General features: G+C 44.9%; 1 protein-coding gene across 9 annotated transcripts in view; it reads right to left on the reverse strand.

Annotated features, from left to right (window-relative positions):
* Positions 1 to 18,882, reverse strand: part of MAMLD1 (mastermind like domain containing 1) — a 117,694-nt gene that overhangs the window by 94,526 nt on the left and 4,286 nt on the right. The window lies entirely within an intron of this gene.

The raw sequence follows: 18,882 nt of genomic DNA on the forward strand, positions 1-18,882 counted from the left end.
TTTAAAAAACAATGAAATAAGAAAAAACTTAATCCATGTTATCCACAATATCAACAGGCTAAAAAAGAAAAACCACATGATTATATCAGTGATGTGGAAAAAGTATTTGACAAATTCAACGCCCAGTCACAATTAAAAAAAAACTACCATAAAAGTAAGACTAAATAAAGAAGAACCTTCGTCAACTTGATGTAAAGCATCTACAAACTCTACAGCTAACATTATACTTAATGGAGACAGACTGGATGCTTTATCCCCACGATCAGAAACAAGGCAAGAATGTCTGCTCTCACCACTGCTATTCAACAAAGTACCTGTAGTTCTAGCTAGTGTAATAAGCTACAAGCATGAAGTAAAAACCATACAAATCAGAAAGGAGGAACTACATCTGTCTCTATCTACAGATGACATGATTGCCCATATGGAAAATTCCAAAGACTTGACAAAATAACTCCTAGAACTAATACGTGAGTTCAGCAAGGTTGAAAGATATAAGATCCACAAACAAAAAACAATCACATATTTATATTCTAACAACAAACATTTAGAAATGTTTGATTCCAAATTAAAATTTTTTTAATTAAAAACACAATGCTCTACTGGCATAAGGATAGATGTATATAGATCAATGGCATAGAAATGAGGGCCAAGACCTAATCAAATTTATAAGCTTTTGCACAGCAAAGGAAACCATAAACACAATGAAAAGACGATGTACAGACTGGGGGAAAATATTTGCAAATGATACAAACAACAATTGGCATCAAAAGCACAAATGATAAAAGAAAAAACAGATAAATTAGACTACATCAAAATTAAAACTTTTGTGCTACAAATAATACCATCAAGAAAGTGGAAAATGACTCAGAGAGTGGAAGAGAAGATCTGCAATTCGTATAACGTATAGTAAGTTATAGGTTTAGTATTCAGGATATATAAAGAACCCTTAAAAATCAACAATAGAAAGACAAACACCCCAATTTTAAAATGAGCAAAGGATCTGAACAAATATTTCTCCAAAGAAGGTATACAAATGGTCAATAAACACATGAACAGTGGATTGACATCAGTGGCTATAATGAAAAAGACAGGAAATTACAAGTGTTGGCGAGGATGTGGAAAAATTGAAACCCTTATATATTGTTGGTGAGATTGTAAAATGGCACAAGTGCTTTGAAAAACAGTCTGGCAGTTCCTCAAAATGTTAAACACAGTACCACCATCTGATCCAGAAATTCCACTCCTAGGTATCTACGCAAGAGAAATGAAAGCTATCCCTACACACAAAAATTGTACACGGATGTTCATAGCGCCTTTATTCATAATAGTCAAAAAGTGGTAACGATCCACATTTCAACCAACTGGCGAATGATACAATGGATTATTTGGCAATGAAAAAGAATGAAGTAGTAATCGATGCTAAAACACGGGTGAAACTTGAAAATATTATGGTAAGGGAAAGAAATCGGTCACAAAACGCTGCCTATCGTAGGGCTCCATTTGTAGGAATGTACAGAAAAGTCAGACCCATAGACACCTAAAGCAGATTACTGGCTGCTAAGGGCTGAGGGTGAGGAGAAATGGGGAATGGCTGCTGATGGGGATGTGGTTTCTTTGGGGGTAACTCACTAAACTGTTCTGAAATTAGGTGGTGGTGAGGGTTGCACAACTCTGTGAATATACTACAAAGCACTGAATTGAACACTTTAAATGAATTTTGTGGTATGTGAACTATATCAATGAAGCTGTGTTCAAAAAACACAGTACCATTTACAACTGCTCCAAAGAAAATGCAAAGTAAATCTAAGAAAATGTGCACCGAATCTGTATCCAGAATATTACAAACTGCTTATGAAAGAAATGATCTAAATAATGAAGAGACACACTGTGTTTATGGATTAGAAGACTCAACATAGTAAGTATTTTAATTGGCCTCAAATTGATCTACGATTTTAATGCAATTCCCATAAAAATCTCAGCAAGATTCTTTGTTTTTTGTAGCCAAGACAAGCTCATTCTAAAACTTATACGGAAGGCTTCAGGTCCCAGAATACAACACTTTTGAAAAACAAGAATAAAATAGGAGTCACTGTACCTGATATCAATGTTTATTATATAAAAAACATTAATCAGGAGTGTGTGATATTGGCAGAAGAATAGGCACATCTGCGTGGGGCACATGTGCCCCATTAATTTTTGACAAAGATGCAAAAGTAATTCAATAGAGGCACAGCCTTTTCAACAAATGGTGCTGGAGCAACTGGCATCCATGGGCAAAAAAAAAAAATGAACCTCGATCTAAATCTCACACCTTATACAAAAATTAACTTGAAATAGATCACAATCTTAAATGTAAAATGTACGGCTATAAAACTTTTTCAAAAATGAGGAAATCTTGGTGAGGTAGGGCTTTATGAAGAATTCTTAGACTCAACAACAAACGTATGGTCCATAAAACAAGTTCTCTGCGAAAGAACCTGTTAAAAGAATGAAAGGACAAGCTACAGACTGGAAGAAAATATTTTCAAATAACATATCAGACAATGGACAAGTATGTAAAAAAAAAAAAAAAAGATGTTCCAAGTCACTCATAATTAGAAAAATGGTAATTACAATTACTGAGATACCATTTCTCACCTATCAGATTTACAAAAAAATTAAAAGTATAGCAAACATTTTGTTGGCGAAGCTTTAGGGGAAAAGGCACCCTCACGCATTGCTGATAGGAATACAAATCGCTACAACCTTTTAGAAGGGGAATTAGGCAATACCTAAGAAAACTACCTACGTGTTTACTTTTTGACACACAAATTTCACTTCTAGGAATCTACCCTGAAGATGCACCTCCAACAAAATGAAAAATACATCTGCATGCGGTTGCCTTACAGCATTGCTTGTAATCGCTAAATACTGGAAACAACATATACATGCTCAAACATAGGACGGTGGTCGAATTCGCTATAGTCCATCAACACAATGCCATACTATGCAGCTGTAAGAAATGCATGAGGAAGATCTCTATGAATTGATACGGAGTGATTGCTAGGACATACTGTCACATTAAGCAAAGCCCAAAAGAGTATCGATAGTACACTACCTTCATGTGAGAATGAAACGGGTATAGGAAGATACACAGATACCCGCTCATTTGTGCAAAAAGAAACCCAGGAAAAAGAATGAGGTTGGTTACTTAGAGGGCACGAATGGAAGGCAGTTTTAACCTTCGGAATTATGTTATTTCACATGCTAAAAAAATTAAAATGAACAAAGATGGGGAAATAAAAATCCTCAAAGGAATAGAAACAGAAACAGGTGAACTGAACCATATTCAAATGAGTACACGGGGGCAAGAGGGAGGAAGAAGTAGCCCAGGTGCTTTTGGTAACAATCTTCGGAGGACACACCCTTAAGCTAAACACACAAAGAATTCTAAACAAATATTTTGCTGTAGTTAGTAGGCTTCTTTTCATAGACTTATGGATTAGCAATTCTGAAACTCCTTTCTGTGTATTCTAGAATTCAGTAAGTAAGTAAATCTATTAGGGATAATAGCTGAGAGATTTCTGTCATGGAAGGGGTTACACACATGGAAAGTGGAGACAACGAACTGCGGTGTTGGACTGGAATTGAGGTAACAGTGTGAACTCATGGTTTATAGATAGGTAGGTCAGTGATAGATTACCACAATAATAAAAATGAATAAAGTAATAAAATAAAATGAAATATTGATGGAGATCATTAATTACTTAATTTCCTAGCTTTGTGGACTGAGAGGGTCTACTAGCAATAGCACTCCTGTAGAAGTGAGCGCACATTTAGTTCCCATACTTTGATTTCTAAATACTGTTCTTCACCAAAAGAAGCTAAGGATCCTGGGAAAAATGGCCGATTTTTAGGGCTGGAGCAGAAAATGTACAGATGAGCCTGGAGCATCTTGTTGTGTCAGAAATTAAGGCCATGCTCAGGGAATGATTAGGGACATGTCAAAAAGACCTAAGAGCCAACATAAAGGGGCTCCCACTGGCCAAACCTGGGACAATTTGAACATCAAAATAAATAACAATAGTCAAGGATTATAGCTCACTGAATAAAATCATAATCCATGAGTTCACTTGATATAAATAAAGACATAAGTAAATACATGATGGCGGAAAGAACACTCTCTTCCCGTAGAAAGCCAAATATAGAAGGGATAATGGAATTAGAAATTCATTATTTGGCAACCAGAATGATAAACTTGCCTCAAGCAAGGATCATTGATGGATGCTAAGCTAGGGAATGAAACTTTGCAGAGTAACAATTTATCGACATATTTTCAAAATATATTCCCATAAGATCCTTATTAATTACCAAGGAAAACATAGTAATTTGATTGTGGAGAAAAATGGCCAACGACCTCATTAAGCAAGTGCAGAACCTGAATGTAATCATGAGGAAACATCAGACAAACCCCAAAGAAGGGACATTCTGCAAAACGACTGGCCTGTACTCTTCACAAATATCAATGATACAAAGATAAACTGAAGAACTGTCCCAGTTTAAAGGAGACGTAAGAGACATAATGACCGAATGCACCGTATGATCCTGAATTTTCTTTTGTGATAAAGGACATTATTGGGACGATCACTAAAATCCGAAGAAGGTCTTTAGATTAGATTGGTACCAATGTTAGCTTCCTGATTTTGATCAACGTTCTATGCTTATGCAAGAGAATATCTTTATTCTTAGGAAATATACATTCAAGTGTTTTGAGATAAAAGTGCATTGTGTCTGCAATGTATTATCACACAATTTAGAAAAAGAAATGTATGTGCGTGTGTGTGTGTGTGTGTGTGTGCACATCTAGAGGGGAGAGTAGATAAACAGAGAAAATGTGGTAAAATGTTAATATTTGTGGAATTGAGTAGAAAGATATTCAGAAATTATTTGAACTCATCTAGAAAAATGGTACAGATCAACCAGTATGCAAAGCAGAAATAGAGACACAGATGTAGAGAACAAATGTATGGACACCAAGCGGGGGAAAGCAGGGGTGTGGGTGGTGGTGGTGGGATGAATTGGGAGATTGGGATTGACATGTATACACTAATATGTATAAAGTAGATAACTCATAACCTGCTGCATAAAAAAGTAAATAAAATAAAATTCAAAAAATAAGAAAAAAGAAATTATTTGTATTATTCTTACAGCTTTTCTTTTTTGTTGTTTTTTAAAATATTTATTTATTTATTTATTTTTGGCTGCATTGGGTCTTCGCTGCTGCGCGCAGGCTTTCTCTAGTTGCGGTGAGCGGGGGCTACTCTTCCTTGCAGTGCACGGGCTTCTCATTGCGGTGGCTTCTCTTGTTGCGGAGCACGGGCTCTAGGTGCGTGGGCTTCAGTAGTTGTGGCGCGTGGGCTCAGTTGCTCCGCGGCATGTGGGATCTTCCCAGACCAGGGCTCGAACCCGTGTCCCCTGCATTGGCAGGTGGATTCTTAACCACTGTGCCACCACGGAAGTCCCAACTTTTCTTGAAGTCTGAATTTATGTCAAGCTAAAACTTAAATTTAAAAAGCTTAGAAGTGATCAGTTAACCCACCAGAGAGATGGTGTAGACTAGAGGCCTGAGGGCCAACCGTTAGAAAATATTCACAGTTGATGCATGGGTTTACAAGAGGCAACAGGACAGGAGTCTCAGGTACACACAGGCATTTGGGGAATGTTAACTGATATTTTGATAAATTTCAAGTCAAAACTGGAGCCTCTTCCCAACAAATGACCTGTCTCCAATGACCCTCAAACCCGGCTTAGTGTGGCGGACACCAGCTGGTCCACTGAACTCCCTCTAGGTCTGCATTCAGAACCCAGACCACGAGGCAGAAAAACTGAGAATTGGAGGGCTCCTTTCCGGTAGAGCCAATTTGGAGAATGGATGGATGGATGGATGGGTGGATGGATGGGTGGATAGATGGATGGACAGTAGACATATGAGACTTAAGATATAAAAGGCTACTAAATACCCATGGTGAAAAAACTTATGTAAGTTAATGATGATTAGCAGTATTAGTTGTTTTAAATAATTTCAGCCCAGACAGCAAAGAAATCACTCTATAAAGTACAGTTCATCAATGACCTGCTAAAATGAGAACGTTTAACTTGAATAGTCTAGTTGTGTGCTTCCCAATATGGTAGCCACTAACCACATGTGGCTACTGAGCACTTGCAATGTGGTTAGTCTGAATTGAGATGTGCTGTAAGTGCAAACTATACACTGCAATGTGAGGACTTAGCATCATAAAACAAAAACTGTGTACAATATCTCAATAATTTTTGGACTGATTACATGCTGAAATCATAATTTTAGATAGATTGGGTTAAATAAAACATATTATTCAAATTAATTTCATGTTTCTTTTTTACTTTTTTAATGTGGCCACTAGAAAATTTAAAATTGTATATGTGTGGCTCGTATTTATAGCTTGCATTATATTTCTAGTGGGAAGAACTGGCCTAGTTGATAAATGGTTTTGCAGGTTTTTGCTCAGATCTTACCTTCTCTTCAAGGTCCTTGCTGGCCACCCTATATAAAAGTGTACCCTTGAGGTAAAAGTCTTATACTCTGAGAACTATAGAACATTGATAAATGAAATGGAAGATGATTCAAAGAAATGGAAAGATATCCTATGCTCTTGGATTAGAAGAATTAACATTGTTAAAATGGCCATACTACCCAAAGCAATCTACAGACTTAATGCCATCCTTATCAAATTACCCATGACATTTCTCACAGAACTGGAACACATAATCCTAAAATTTATATGGAACTGCAAAAGACCCAGAATTGACAAAGCAATCATGAGGAAAAAGAACAAAGCTGGAGGCATAACCCTCCCAGACTTCAGACAATACTACAAAGCAACAGTAATCAAAACAGTGTGGTATTGGCACAAAAACAAACACATAGATTAATGGAACAGAATAGAGCCCAGAAATAAATGCACACACCTATGGTCAATTAATTTTAGACAAAGGAGGCAAGACTATGCAATGGAGAAAAGACAGTGTCTTCAGCAAGTGGTGTTGGGAAGGCTGGACAGCCTCATGTAAATCAACGAAGTTAGAACACACCCTCACACCATACACAAAAAGAAACTCTCAAAATAGCTTAAAAACTTAAATATAAGACATGACACCATAAGACTCCTAGAAGAGAACATAGGCAGAACACTCTCTGACATAAATTGCAACAATATTTTTTTGGATCTGTCTCCTAGAGTAATGGAAATAAAAGCAAAAATAAACAAATGGGACCTAATTAAACTTAAAAGCTTTTGCACAGCAAATTACAAACAAAATGAATTGGAATGGGAGATAATATTTGTAAGCAATGTGACCAACAAGGGATTAATCTCCAAAATATACAAACAGCTCATACAGCTCAGTATCAAAAAAAAAAAAATCAAAAAATGGACAGAAGACCTAAATAGACATCTCTCCAAAGAAGACACACAGATGGCAAACAGGCACATGAAAAGATGCTCAATATTGCTAATTACTGGAAAAATGCAAATCAAAAGTACAATGAGGTATCACCTCACACCGGCTAGAATGGCCATGATCAAAAAATCTACAGGGCTTCCCTGGTGGCGCAGTGGTTGATAGTCTGCCTGCCGATGCAGGGGACAGGGGTTCGTGCCCCGGTCCGGGAAGATCCCACGTGCCGCGGAGTGGCTGGGCCCATGAGCCGTGGCCGCTGAGCCTGCACGTCCGGAGCCTGTGCTCCACAATGGGAGAGGCCACAACAGTAAGAGGCCCACGTACCGCAAAAAAAAAAAAAAAAAAAAAAAAGAAGAAATCTACAAATAATAAATGCTGGAGAAGGTGTGGAGAAAAGGGAAGCCTCCTACACCGTTGGTGGGAATGTAAATTGGTGCAGCCACTATGGAGAACAGTATGGAGGTTCATTAAAAACCTAAAAATAGAGTTGCCATATGATCCAGCAATCCCACTCCTGGGCATATATCCGGAAAAGACAAGAACTCTAATTTGAAAAGATACATGCACCCCAATGTTCACAGCAGTACTGTTTACAATAGTCAAGACATGGAAACAACCTAAGTGCCCAATGACAAATGAATAAATAAACATGTGGTATATATACACAATGGAATATTACTCAGCCGTTAAAAAAGAATGAAATATTGCCATTTGCAGCAACATGCGTGGACCTAGAGCTTATCATACTAAATAAGTCAGACAAAAAGACAAATATCATGTGATATCACTTATATGTGGAATCTAGAAAAATGATGCAGATGAACTTATTTGGAAAGCAGAAACAGACTCACAGACATAGAAAACAAACTTATGGTTACCAAAGGGGAAAAGGGTGGGGGAAGAATAAATTAGGAGTATGGGATTAAGCAGATAAACGAACATATATAACACAGACAAGCAACAAAGTTCTACTGTATAGCACAGAGAACTATCTTCAGTATCTCGTAATAAACTACAATGGAAAAGACTCTGAAAAAGAATAGTTGCTATACACCAGGAACTAACACAACATTGTAAATCAACTATACTTTAATAGAAAAACAAATAAAGCACCTCCTAAGGAGAAACAAAAATGTGCACCCTTACGTGACATCCCCCAACCCCCTTCCCTGATTTTTTTTGCTTCAAGACACATCACCTCAAACATACTATAGTTTGTACTTATTAATCTTGCCTATTGTTGGTCTCCCCCACTAGACTATCATCCATGAGGTTTTTTTTCTGTTTTGTTCACTCTTGTATCCATGACACATCATTAATCGGCGTAAGTTCTTTCACCTTGGGTATTTGTTTTCAATTGATTTATTTATTTGTTTTTATTTTTGGCTGTGTTGGGTCTTCACTGCGGTGCACGGGCCTTCTCTAGTTGCAGTGAGCAGTGTGCGGGCTTCTCATTGTCGTGGCCTCTCCCGCCGCAGAGCGTGGGCTCCAGGCGCACAGGCTTCAGCTGTTGTGGCTCATGGGCTCTAGAGCGCAGGCTCAGTAGCTATGGCGTACGGGCTTAGCTGCTCCGTGGCACGTGGGATCTTCCCGGGCCAGGGATCGAACCCGTGTCCCCTGCATCGGCAGGCGGACTCCCAACCACTGTGCCACCGGGGAAGCCCCACCTTGGGGATTTAGTAGGCTTTTACATCTTAACTCTCACGTATCTGCTTATTCTTCCTTCCATCCATCTGTCCACCCATCTATCCCCATCCATCCATGTTCCAACAGTGCCTGGCACATAGTAGGCACACATACAATCTTTGCTGAATCAATTTTTCAGAATGACTTCTGACCACTTCCTGAATTGACCAGCATCCAAGTTCTAGTTTCATCCTGAGCCCACCTTTCCTGCTGTTCAAGTGGCAGAGGAGAGGCAGCCTCGTGTGCCCTCCTCCCTGCCCACCTGAGAAGGTCCACAGGAGAGAGAAGGGTCCTGGGTACTGCCCTCCTTTCTGACCCCCCTTTTTGCTTCGATTTCAAGGCCAAAGCTCTTTAATCTGTGTGAGGGGGAGGGAATAGATTCATTTTTCCAAAAGGCAGACAGTCATCAGGAACTATGTGGGCAGACAAGCACATATACTTAAAAGTGCCAGAGCATTTCTTTTTTTTTTTCTTGGACTTGTCTCCCTTCCTCTTTGAGACAATCACTGAATTTTACCACTAGAAAAGATTTAAAGGTCATATTCTCCACTGGTCAAATCACACTCTCCAAATAGAACAATCCAATCCAATAAGAGGAAAATCTCAGAGAGCCCACCATCCCTCTAGCCAGCCCCCCTCATTGTAGCCAAGGGAACCATGGGGCCCAGAGTGGGAAAGGGACTCATCCAAGGCCACACAGTGAGGCAGCAGAGCTGAGCCTGGCACCCAGGCTGCCTCCCTCCCAGACCAGGGTCTCCTGGACTCTGCACCCCCACACTGGTCCTATTCCAGGACAGAGGGGGTGGTGGCCCGGCCCAGACAAGAGGTGGTTGGGCCGGAACCGAGAGAAACAGTCCCAGAGCTGGTGGCCGTGTGGGGATGAGCTGGGCAGCTTTTGTAATAAGCACCCCATGAACCACAGGTGGCCAACACATTTCTGTGATTTGAAAACAAACAAATAGTCAAACTTGGCGAGTACTACGGTGCAAAAGCTTCTCCTAGACAAGACAAACTGTTACTCATTACAAAAATCAGGGTGGGGTGGCTTGTTTTTTCAGAGTGAAAATTAGCAAATATGAAGTCAAAATGAAAACATGCTATACTTTTAAATTAAAATCATTTCAAATAATAAGCTGCCAACGACCACCCCTCCAATTATTTAAAAAAATCTGGTTTATTTAAAATTAAGGGCAACAAAGGTATTTACTTTAGCTGAGACCAACTCAGGATGCTGGGGACAGAAATGGGGACAAAAATTCGTTTTTTGGTAAGCTACTATCTGATTGCTAGAAATGAAAATCTCAGTCCTTTATTCTGCTGACTGCAGGCCCATCCCAGCTGGAAGACTGTATGTATGCTTCTTCTTCTGTAAGGGTCTGTGACCTACGGGGTGGGGCAAACAGCCCCCAGGTGGGCTGACAGCACGAGTGCCTGAGTCCTATTCTTTGGCCCTACATGAATCCATATCCACTTTTTGTCTTTACCCAAACTTCGGGAAGTGTTCTTGTCTCTGTAGCAGTCATAGCCACAACCTACCGAAGTGAAATGAAACCCCACGCTTTCAAGCCTCAGGTCATTTCAAAAAGAACAAATTATGATTTATGCTTTTCAAATACTGTAATTAACTTGAGAGTTTGATTTGCAACTCAGACAATCATGAAACGGCAGAGGGGGAGGAGCCTTCAGACGTCCCTAGTCAATTCCTTCACCGCGCGGATGGGGAAACTGAGGCTCCCAGCTGGACCTGCAGCACAGTTGACCGAGAGGTCAACCCCCAGGTGAACACTGCGGCACTAGGGACCCTCCCGGACTCAGAAATTTGGATGTAAACAGGGAATCTTCCAAAGGGCAAGGACCAACTGCCATACTTTCCGATTTAAGGAGCACTGTTGCTTCGGTTGATTATGTGACGATGCCTGAAATTGCTGGGTGGCATCTGCTTTCCAGTGACCTGCACGATTGCTTCCCCTCCAGGTTAACAATGAAGCTAAGGCCGAGACACTCCAGCAAAGGACAGGAATGGGCACCACGCCACATGATGAGCCGGTACCAAACATGCATGTTCATCATCTCCGCTGACCCAGCCCTGGCAAATCTGGCTGCTTTAACGGAAGAAAGAAAGAAAGGGTGGGGGGAACAGCTCAATCTGTCTGCAAGCCAGTTCAAAGCCAACCAGCACTCCTCTTTACAAAGGAGAGGGGAAGCCCAAGCTCCTAGCGACACACCTGGGGCTGTGGGGAGGGGACAAACCCAGGATCATCCTCTGAGGGTTCCGAAGGGCTTTCCAAACCTGCTACTGACTCTCGAGCTGACCCTGATGACTGGAGCATTCCCAGGTGAGTCCGATGACACGGTTGTATTTTTAAGAGGGGAAAGACACTATTCTGAGGACCCAGAGAGCCTGGAGGGAGCACAGGCCCCACAGGGGCCAAGGACATGTCTTCTCGGCTGGCCCCTGGCTTGTCATGTGACCTTGGGCAACCACTGAGCCCTCCCAGGGCCTCAGTTTCGCCATCTGTGATTTACGGGCCCTCCTGGCCTTGCGAGGCAGATCCCGCTTAAGTGCCTGCAGGCTCCTCCTGAGGCTTCTCTCCAAGGAGAACACGATGCTCTTCTCCCTCAGGACACGGCCCTGGACAGATCCCAGGCAGGTCCACTACCCAGCTTTCACCAGGAGCTGGCCAGACTTTTTTGGTGATTTGCGGGGGAGAGTCAAAGGATCCACTCTGGCCTCCAGGTGTGACAGTACTGGACTGTGGAAGACCGAACCCAACCATTTGCCTTCTCAGATCCCGTTTGCTAACTTCCGTGGCAGGCAGACGCGGAGCTCCTCCAGGGCACCAGGCCGGGGACACACCCCCTAGGCCCCACTCCAGAGCCAAGGAGGGCTGGGCAAGCAGGACCCCTAACCAGCTGTGGCCTCGGTAACGGTCCAGATCCCAAGACACACATGCCCTTGCAGTGCCCTCCCAAGCCAGAAACTCTTTTATACTAGTTTGCTTGGGGGGAACTTACGTATGGTCAAAGAAGGAACCAAAGGACTGTTCTCATCAAAAGAGACCTGCCTTTCTTTTGTTTAATTTCTCAGGCCAAATGGTAAGTCAGCAACCCAAGAGTGCGGCGGAGCTTGACGTTTGCATGACGGTCTCTCCAACACCCTCTAGCTGGAATCTCCCACGATGCCATTGCACTGGGCGGGGCCGGCCTTCTCATCTTCCCATCCGACAAGTGAGGACGCTGAGGGCAGGTTCACGGACTTGATTAAAATCCCGCAGCTGGTCAACGCCAGGCACCAACTGCGAAGCGCACCGTCCTTCCCACCACAGCACAGCGTTTCCGCCCGTGTGGTAACCAGCGGTGACCCCGCAACCTGGCACAGCCCAAGGCACCATGCTGAGGTGTTCTTAACCTGTCTCTCAGGATCCCTGAGGGAACCATGAATGGACTTCCAGAAGGGTCTACGAGCCCCTGCAATTAGACACAACATGGCATATAATTCGCAAAGAAGTCCGTGACCCACAAAAGGCAAAGAGCTGCCCCTGCTCCAGAGAGACAGGAATCAGTTTGGTTATGATCTGGGGCTCAGGAGACCAGCTAGGGTCGGCTTTCCTGAAATCAAGCTCGGAAAAGGCTTGGCAGCCAGGTGATCCTGGCCGTGTTCCAATCTCATGGACAGAACCAGCTTTACGTGGGCATGATGCCACTTGGGGGGGCCCAGAGGCCCTCCCTAACCCTTGAACCCCTCCTACCTGAGCACTGAAGAGCACATGCTCTCCAAGGCGTGGCAACCCTTACATACCGTAATTCAAGTCAGAGGTTCCAGATTCTCCCAAGTAAGGGAGTCACATTAGGGCACACAGGGCTGAGGATGGTGCCTTTGCAGCTAAGGGCGAGGGGACAGGTCTAGGACCCAGGAAGGGAAAAATGGGGGGGGGGGCTGAACCCAACGAGTTTGCTCAGAATTTTGCAAAGGGCCAACCCCAAGGCATGACTGAAAAGGCCAGGCAGCCTGTCCTCAGCCATGGGGGGAACAAGGGCTGCAGACCTAGCCCTTTCTATCTGGGTCCCGCCTTCCAGAAAGGATGGGCTGAGGATACCGAGAGAAACAACGTCAGCATCTTGTTCTGGACTCCTGGGACAAAACGTGCTCTAAAAGGCACAGTGCCTCTCCTTTCTGGGAGGAAATGAAGAGCGATCGTGCTTCTCGGCTCCTGAGATAGGGGTGCATGTGTGAGGGTGTACGCGTCTGGCTCTCCACGACCGCCGGGCCGGGAGGCAAAGCCCCACAACTGGCTCACCCGCTGCGCACTCTCATCGCACAAGTCTATTTCCGTGCACTTGGAAAGAGGAAGCAAAGGATGCCTCGAAGGCCTCCTGCCCCGGGTCTGAGAAGCCAGACTTGCCAGCCACCCCGGGGTGGGGAATGGGCCTCTGCCTGCCACAGACTGCCACTGTCGCTGCCGCTGTTTGGGGAGGGCTGCTGCTCTGGCGGGGGTGGGGCGCAGGGAGGAGGAGGGAGAGCAGCCTGCTTGGAGAATCCCTGGAGCTTAATCTTGCAATTTCACTGTCGCTGCACTCTGAACGGGTTCTGCCTCGGGAGCAGGCCCTCGGGAGGCTCCAATTTGATAATGGCCTCACCTCCACGGAGGGTCCAGACCTCGCCACCTTGCCCTATTAGCGGGCAGGAAGTGCTTCCAGGCTGCGCTCCCGTGCAGGGCATTAGTCACGCTCCAAAGGCACCACACGGGCCACGTGTCGGGAGCCCTGGCTGCCCCAGTGGGATTGATGTGGTGACACTCTCCCATATTTTCAGGGCTCATTTTGAGGGCTGCGAGGACCACGATAATAATATACAATCATAGCACATAACCATAATACTCTGTACCCCATTGCTGGCGGATCACTAGAAACAACCTGATTGTTCACTCTCATTCGAATGGCAGCACCATTATTTTAACACCAAGTGTGTCCGATTTGACTCCGTATCCCCCCCAGACGAGTTTGAGAGAGGCGGCGAAACGAAATGGCATACTTCTTTGAGCTTTTGTTACAACATGTTTGTGCAGCAAACTGCGAAGAAAATGTAGTAATTAGAGGTTAAATTAATCCTTGACAGACAAGCGGCTTAGAAACGCCCTCTGCCCCAAACCCAGCATAACGCACGCCAGTCTTTGAGAATTAGACACGCAAAGCATGTGACGCTGGCAACTGCACCGAAACTACTCTCCCACTTAAAATTCCGAGGTCGGCGCTGCAACTTCCAGAGACAGATCTTGACACTGAGATCTCATTAAGAGCAAAACCCAAACAACCGTCGCCACTGCCAACAGAGCCCACCCAGCCAAGCCCTGCAAGGGGCTGGCGGCCCAACTCTCTGTCAGCAACTTGAAAACAAGACATGACACACGCCTTTCGGAGGCACCAAAGCCTGGGCCCCAGTCTGATCCTTCATTTACAACCTCCTATTTCAACTGGTTCTAAGCTTTGGCTTCTGATGCCAGCATGCGCCTCCACCATCCTAACAATGCAAAGCAAAGCACACACCGATCCAGGGCAAATCACGTTACCCCACAATTAAACATGGTCCTTCGCCACGCGCTACATCTCCTGTCATATCTGCTCTTCCTCAAAAAGGGAAGCCCGTGTGCCCACAGCATGGGTGCCAAGTGGGCATTCCGGACCCAAGTACTTGACTGAGAGCAGGAGACCGGAGTTCTATCTCCTTAGGGCTCCCCTCACTGTGTCTCCTCAGGAAAGCCGGGCCCCCTCTCTGGGCCCCACGCTTTCTCTTGTAAAGTCACAGGGCTTTACTCCTGCAGCTTGAAAATTCTTTCAGCATCTGAGTATGCAGGTGCCTTGGTTCATCTATACCCACTATGTGCAGGAACTCAGGTCAGCTGGCTACTGGGCCCGCGAAAAGGCAGGCAAAGCTGGATTTTCTCCCCCTCGCCCTCCATCTCACATGGGGGTTTCAGGTTCAGAGGCTGGGCAAAACAGAAGAGCACTGTTAAGGATGGGGGAGGGGGACTCAACTGGACAGAGGACCTGAGATTGTCCGAAGCATTCAAGATGACTTGACTTGGTTTTTGTCCTGTCTTCGGTTCCCAAGGGCCCACACTTCCCCTCCAAAGAGGTGACTGTCAGCTAAGGAGAACCTGCTCTCCCAAGGTGAGGAATGCAGAGCTTTCCTTTGTATGCGAAGACGCCGGAGTCAGGCTCACGAATTCCTTCCTTTGATTTGCACCTCAGCTCTCTGGGGCCTGCATCCTGTATTTGCATATCCTGAGCTCCTCAGGGCCTGCCCGCTCACATTGGAGAGGATGACTGTGGCATCTTTTGTTTACTGAGGTGGCAAGAAATATTCCATTTCTCACAGGCTTGAGGGGCAGACAGTGAGGAAGCGTCTCGAGTCCAGGTACTTCCACAGGTGGAGGAAAGGGGGAAGCACGTGACAAAATCCCACGATCCGCCCCCTCCTCCTCTAGGCCTCGTGGGACAGTCCTCAGCCTTAAGGAAGTGGCATTTCCCAAACCGCACTTAATGGTTATTTACTGGGCGGAGCCAGCAGCAGGGCACGCCGGGAGGGGAAGGTGTCTGGGACCCCACCTGGAGGCTGGGACTGGGCTGTACGTAAAGGGGCACTGTGTGCGCCAGGGTCAGAGGGCAGCCGGGGCGGGAGGGACTTAAGCCCTGTGTCTGGAAGCCTTCCCTCTGCAGAGCCCACAGTCAGCAAAGCCCCTCACTGTGCCTCACGCTGGGGGAGCTTTCTGGGCTGTGACAAATCTGATCGCTGTGGAAATTATGAAGAGGTCAGATTTTAGGTGGGGGGGACTTGAGGCCCTAAGGAAACTGGAGAGGTTCTGTGAATGGGGAGAAAAAAGAAAGCAATGGGGTGGGGGAGGGAGAGAACCCAACTCTTTTTGCTTCCATCTGTGAGCAGGACCCCACTGGGACTGTACGTCGAAATCCTCCCAGGTAAACAGTGTAACACAAGCCACTCCCCTCATCCCCACAGGGACCCGCCCCCAGAGTCGCTGCCCGAGGGCTCCCCGCTGTTCCTCCTTTGCTACATTTGCAGATGAAATGACCACACAGTGATGACAGAAACAAGTAATAAGCACTGCCATAAAATCCCGCCAGGTTCATACAGATTTATGAAGTTTCTCTCCTCAAAGTCCGGAACATGTTTCAGGACTCAATGTCTGAAAAATCAGACTGTTCCAACTGAGCTTCGTGATGCTGCTTTCCTGCCGTACAGTTGACTGCTGCTGCCTAGGTTACCTCGGTGGCTGGCGTTGTGAGAGGTGTATGATGGGAACTGGTTTATTGTGCTGATCCATAGTAACTGACTCCCGTTCCCCCATCATTTATCTCCCTCCCCAGCACATCTGGGTCGGTCTATTCACACTCTCAGCATTCTATCTGCTCCAACAAACACTCAGCCTTTTCTGCTTGGATAAGGAGATTTTTTAGTTACATCCATTATATGTGTATCAACATTTATGGCAGCAAGATAATTGCTAAAGAGCTCAGAGGATAAAAGGTCCTCCTTCATAATGTCTACCCCCCCCATCCGTTTAAAAAAAAATCAATATTAACATCAAGCAGGACAGTGGCAGATTCTTGCATGGCTGCTGCATCCTCCAAGTTGGACTAGAAAGAAAAGGTTCAGCAGTGAGTTCAGAGCCCATACTCCAGTGGGGCACATGTGTGGAGAGGGAAGGCCTTTTTGTCCTTGAAACCTTTGCTGAATAACTGCAAAGCAGCAAATCTGTTCTATATTAGATGAGTCCTTTGGAAACATGCCAGTCAGTCTAATTTCAGAGAGTTTGGATCCCGTTATCTGGAAACCAACGCAACGATGAGAAGGCCTGCCGTCAGTAGGTCCTGAGACCACCGGATTAAGGGTACAGGACAGGAAGCCCTCAGGGTTGCTTCCCAGCCTCCACCATGCAGCCTTCTGGGTTAGATGTTCACATGGGTGAAAGATACAGAGAGGGAACAATTCCGACTTCTATGCTGTTTGGATTGGCCTTCTGTCCTTTTTTCCTCCTCCCTCTTCTCGCTGCCCCTCAAAATCTCAGTCCCATTTCTTTGTCTATCTAGCTGCTTTCCCCGACAGCGTTTCAGTTTCCCAGAAAATGACGATTTCATTCACAAATCACAGTATGTTAGAGCTGGAAGGGACTCGGACTCCGAGGTCATGGTGGTAGGGGGGACAAGGAGGGAGGATTGACTTGCCCAAGACCACTGTGCTAATTAGTTGGGAGACTGTTCTAGAACACAAGTTTCCCAGCTCCTAGGCTAATTATCTCTCCGATGCAGCGTTGCAGAAAGAAAAAATCAGAATCGTAAAAAAGTTTACTGCAGATAGGAAGCCCCCTTAAAGGAGGAGAGTGGTTCTACTGTCAGAAGGACCACTTTTCTAAGATCAGTTTCTGCCCATTTCAGAAGCCTAACAGCAATTGAGTTTCCTAGGGATGATCTATTAACAGGTGCATTTTAAGCCTTTAGGTGATCCACTTCAAAGGGGAAAAAAAATGATATTAAATGTGCTGGCCAAGCTTGACAAAACACCTTTCCTTAGTGAAAAGAATCAGCAACAGTAAATCTCCTACCTTAAGATGCAGTGAATGTATGGCCCCGCTCCCACCCAAGCAACAGGCTATTTCCTGGTTGAGTTTAAAAATTCAATGACGTTCCTGTTTCAACCCACACATCTGTGTCACTGTCAGCGTCAGTGGCAGGAAAACAGACGAAGTCACCCTTTGCTAATGATTTCCTAACATGGAATTTCCTCGTATCTCCTCAAGCCTTTCTTCTTCCAATGCCAAACTGTTTTTTTTTTCCCCCTTCTCAAACACACTGTACTGAAGGAAAACTGAAAATGGTCACAGCCGGAAGAAGATGATTTTTAAGGAGATCTTATAAGGAAGAGCTGCAGCTCTTTGTGATATTTTTAAGGGGTGGGGAGAGAACTGCTAGTTTTTCTAAAGCCAGTACCAACAAAACAGAGACTTCCTCCTGGGCATCTGGGAATCTCTCAGCCTGGCTCTCTTTCCCTTTTCCCGCCTCCTTCCCAAGTTCCACTTTGGGCAACTTTCGTACAACAGCGTGGAAGGAAACACACTCAAACGCTGGAGGCACGCGTGGGGTGAGGCCAAGGCAGCCCTCAGGGCAGGGCACCAGCTTTGGAGAACTACCAAAGCACAAAGCGGTATAGGAGTCCATCACGTTTCTCCTCTAGAGAATATCCTATTTAATATGCAAACTGGTCATCAAGAGAAAAGAGGGCTGTTACTTTAAGGGGAAGACGCTGATTAGCTGCTCTGGCTGGCAGCAAACAGCTGGTCTGTCCGGCAGGTTCAAGGCCATTTCAGCTTCTCTCTTATGGAGGCACCATATGTTCCATCTCGCACATCAGCAGCTTTATTTTCCAATGATCTTGTTCCAGAAGGGAAGCACAAAGGGGGAGGAGAAGGTAGGGCCCACAGTTTACCCTTTGAGTACTTTCTTGTGGTTTCAGATGCAGTTGGGATGTGTGTGTTTCGAGGCGGGGGGGAGTTAACGCTTCCCCTTCTGTTCCAAAGACCAGAGAACAAATGTTCGACCAGCACTTACGAACACCCTCCAGAGATCGGAGGAGAGCGGAGCAGGGGAAAGATATGTGAAAAGGCACACAGACTGTGTCGCCGGGAGATTAAATGGGAAGAGGGGGTG

This window comes from Kogia breviceps, chromosome X, assembly GCF_026419965.1.
Source record: "Kogia breviceps isolate mKogBre1 chromosome X, mKogBre1 haplotype 1, whole genome shotgun sequence".
NCBI classification, from domain to species: Eukaryota; Metazoa; Chordata; class Mammalia; order Artiodactyla; family Physeteridae; genus Kogia; species Kogia breviceps.